The sequence below is a fragment of the Anomaloglossus baeobatrachus genome, chromosome 2 (genome assembly GCF_048569485.1).
Source record: "Anomaloglossus baeobatrachus isolate aAnoBae1 chromosome 2, aAnoBae1.hap1, whole genome shotgun sequence".
NCBI lineage: Eukaryota > Metazoa > Chordata > Amphibia > Anura > Aromobatidae > Anomaloglossus > Anomaloglossus baeobatrachus.
The window spans coordinates 704,037,143-704,041,625 of record NC_134354.1 but is presented as its reverse complement, the minus strand read 5'-3'; positions in this window follow the sequence as shown (position 1 = coordinate 704,041,625).

Sequence of the window (4,483 nt, the reverse complement as noted above, 5' to 3'; positions counted from 1 at the left end):
AGGTCTGTCTCTTTCCCCGTCTGTCTCCCCGTCTCTTTGTCTGTGTCTTTTCCTGTGTCTCTTTCCTTGTCTGCCTGTCTCTGTCTGTCTCTTTCCTTGTCTGTCTCTATTTCTCTGTCTCTTTCCCCGTCTGTCTCTATCAAGGTCTGTGTCTCTCCCCATCTATCTTTGTCTGTCTCTCTGGCTGTCTCCTCCTTCCCTGTCTGCCTGTCTCTGTCCCTGTCTACATGTCTGTCTGTCTCTTTCCCCATCTGTCTCTTTCCCCATCTGTCTCTTTCCAGGTCTGTCTCTTTCCAGGTCTGTCTCTTTCCAGGTCTGTCTCTTTCCAGGTCTGTCTCTGTCTGTCTCTTTCCAGGTCTGTCTCTGTCTGTCTCTTTCACCATCTGTCTCTGTCTATCTCTATCTCTCTGTCTCTTTCCCTGTCTGTCTCTGTCTGTCTCAGTCTGTCTCTCTCTATCCATCTCCCCACTGACATCTTATTACCTCACATATAAGCTTCTTATACTATGAATGTCTTTTGTTCCTATAGCAACCAATCACAGCTCCTACTAATAACCTGTAGTTCCAGGCTCCATTTACTTTAATGTAGGCATGTTTTTTGGAGAGTAACTGTAAAGTGCGGGGTTAAATTTTCCTGTCAAAACATAGTCTACGAAGTTCCCTGGGTCACATGAGGTGTCTGTGCAAAATTTCGTGATTGTAAATGCGACGGTGCGGATACACTTTTCGTTTCACTTTTTCCCCATTATGTAGATAGGGGCAAAATTGATTGGTAAATTGGAACGCGCAGGGTTAAAATTTCGCCTCACAACATAGCCTATGACGCTCTCGGGGTCCAGACGTGTGAGTGTGCAAAATTTTGTGGCTGTAGCTGCGATGGTGCAGATGCCAATCCCGGACATACATACACACCCACATTCAGCTTTATATATTAGATTAGGGATAATCGAATACCTCAAATATTTGGCTTTGCGAATATCCGACGAATAGGTCGCTGCTATGCAAATATTCGATGCGCAAGGTAAGTCTATGGGAAGCCCGAATAGTTCACAATAGTTGTTATTCGGGTTTCCCATAGACTTACATTGCGCATTGAATATTCACGAAGAGCGGAGACCTATTTGGCAAATATTCACGAAGCTGAATATTTGAGGTATTCGATCATCCCTATTAATAATATCCTCCATCCTGGCCCCCTTTATTTAATAATGTCTGGGGAAACAAGTGGCATCAGAAGGGGTTTTGATATGATTCAGTGACCGAGGAGGATCAGAAAAAGGACAAGAAAACGGAAATCCAAAAAATAACAAGAGTGGCTGGAACCTTAACGGACTGCAGACCTAATACTGACACACAACTAGAAGTAGCCGTGCGGTGTGCCTACAATGACCTGGTCGCCTCGACACAGCCGGAGAACTAAATATTCTTACAGAGAGAAATATTAGAAAAGCTAATCTGCCTTGGAGCAGTCCCCAAAGATATAGATAGCCCCCCACATATAAAGACTACGGTGATATAGGAAAACACAATACGTAGCTAGAGAACAAATTCAGCAAAAATGAAGCCCAAACCATCTGCATAGGAAAGGATAGGAAAGAGCACTGACTACAGCCGTAAAAACCCTAGTAAATACCAGCTCGCCTGATATAGAAAATTACTAAGCCTACACAGGCTCTCCCCCACTATATCAGTACTCTGGTATTACTGGGATCCAAGAAAAACACTGATATAGAGGAGGGACTGAGTTTTGTACCAAGCATGACAAACACAATACATAGCAGAACATGGAGCAATGTACACAGATACTCCCAGCAGGGAATGATCCAACTTCACGAAAAACTCCACACAGGCAAAATAACAAGAATGTGGAAACCATAAGCAGAGTTACAAAGAACAACTTATCTGAGAGGAAATCTAGTAGACACAAAGAAAAGGGCTGGTTTCAGAATGTCCTTAGCACACAGGAGATACATTGAACACCGTACAAGAGGAAACTACTAAGTTATATAGGCCCAATCCGAAAGGCCTGATTGCCAATCCTCCTCAGCTGGCTGGTTCCCATTCAGCAATTTAACTGCACTACCAGCACTGACCACAAGAGGGAGCCCCAAACTGGAATCTAATTCAAATGTATTCACAACAGGGTTGTTAATTGCTTCCTGCATAAATTATACCCCCACAGACTGCTCCTCTCCATAATAGCCCCACAAAGTGTCCCTTTCAATAATGTCCCCCCAAAACCTGACCTTTCTATATCTCCCCCATACTACATCTCTGTATAAATTCCCCATTCGTAATTGCCCCATTATGTCCCAATTTCTTTTATAATGTCCCCCATTGCCCTATAATGTCCCAATATGCTTCACAATGTCCCCCACTCACCCATAATGTGCCTCATTGCCCCATAATATGCCCATAAAAGACCCCCATAATGTCCCTTGTAAAGTAACACTGCTCCTCCCCCACCACTGCCCCCTTATCTAAAATTATTGTACATGTCCTTTTTGGTTCCTCTGGAGTGCTTACCTGTGCGTCGTTCTCGTCTCTGCAGCCCCAGTGATGATGGCATGTTGTCGGTGCGATGCTGAGGAGCTTCTCTGCCTCAGTCCTGTTGTAGCACTGTTCAAATGTATGCATGCCTGAAAGACGCGCATACATTTGAATAGAGGCGGGGTCTCCAGGTCCTTGACACTGCATATGTGCAGGCCTAGATTCTTGCAGTGCAGCATTAGGATCTTAGGTGAGTCACATGACTATGATGTCACCAAAGGTCATTCTGCAAATGTGCAAATTTCAGTGATAGTACAGAACTTCTACTATCGCTGAAGTTTATGATTCAAAGGCTGGGGGCCCCTCAGAGAGTGGGGCCCTGGGTCAGCTGCCCACTCTGCCCACCAATAATCGCCGGCCCCGAGAAACAGATGGCCCCATGGCCCTATACATTCCCGGTGACTGATGGCAAATGTACCGCCTCCCGGCCAGCAGCCGTGCTGCTGGGATCCGGATCTGCGGTATGGCTCGAGGGGCTCTACCAGACCCGGGGGTCATGCGGACACTCCGAATGAAAAAGGGGACGGGGGTTGTTGGAAACTGTGACACCACCCACGGTGTGTGGTAAGATGTAGCACCACCGCTGCTGTTGTGGGGCTCCCAGGAACGATGGGCTGGCAGCTGGATGTTAACCCCTCTGTGGGCAGGGATGGATGCTCCGGACCCAATGTCTTTGTGCAGGGGATGATAACGGCAGGGGCCGGCACACCAGGTCAGTTACTCACTGTTGAATCAATCACACAAGTCTTTTGGTAAACCAAGGTGAAGGTGGCCGGCTGCCACAGACGGGTGTATCTGGTCCCACACCCGTGCTGATGGCCACTACCCCTTTCCTCTGCACTTTGTGTTTTCTTGTGTGGACTTCCCGGTGTGTAATGCAGGAGTCCTCTCCCGGTCCTATGATTGGGAGCCGTGCCTGTCAGACGCTGACCCGTGGGATCTACCGGGCCCTGGCGGATGCCCTATCCCTCTCTGTGGGTGGTTGTCTAGTTTTCGGGATTTAGGTTGGGACAGGACCTGGAATCCTGCCCTCAATCGGTTTATTAGCTAGGCCGTCGGTGTCGGTCCTGGCTTCAGGGTCCAAGTACCCCCTGGTGTGCACGGTTTCCAGGTCGGTTCTCCAGTGTCGGTACCGGCGGGCTACAACACTGCCCCGCTCCACCTCGGATCTGCCGAGCTGTCTTCCCGTTTCCTGCTGGCGGTGACCACCGTCTGCCACCTAGCCAATGTGTCAGGGCCCCGACCCTGACACCTGTCAGCTTCTCCTTTCACTCCTCTCAACTTCAACTCCAAAACTCATCTAACTGTTTTCCCGCCCTGGGCTCTCCAAACCCCTAGGTGGGCGTTTCCTTTCCGCCTGGTCCCTCCCACTGGTGTGCCTGTCCTTCCCTGGGGGGGTGACTAGGGTTTTGTCGGCTGTTTTAACCCTGTGTGCGAGCGGTGTTGTGCGGGGGCCTAATCTGTGTGATTACCTGGTTTTGCCAGGGCGTCACACAAGCCACATATCAGGAGAAGGCAAGCCACATGTGGCTTGCGAGCGATGGGTTGGGGACCCCTGCTGTAGGAGGTGGCCAGATTACCCCACTACTACTGTGTTTATGAATATAGTGTTTATATTGTGTGAATCTTTATAGTCATGTTTTATAAAATATCTTTCTAAGTGCTGCTGCTGGAGAAGATGGGCTGGCAGTGTAGCAGAGCTGGAGCAGTGCAGAAGTTGGCGCCACCTAGCGTCTGAAAGTTTAAAGTGTTTTATTGAAGATTGCATTTTATTATTATGTATTATTTTATAGTAGTGTAAAGTATAATCCAATATGTGTGATTAACATACAGTGGGGGAAAAAAGTATTTAGTCACGTATCAATTGTGCAAGTTCTCCTTCACAAAAAGATGAGAGAGGCCTGTAATTGACATCATAGGTAGACTACAACTA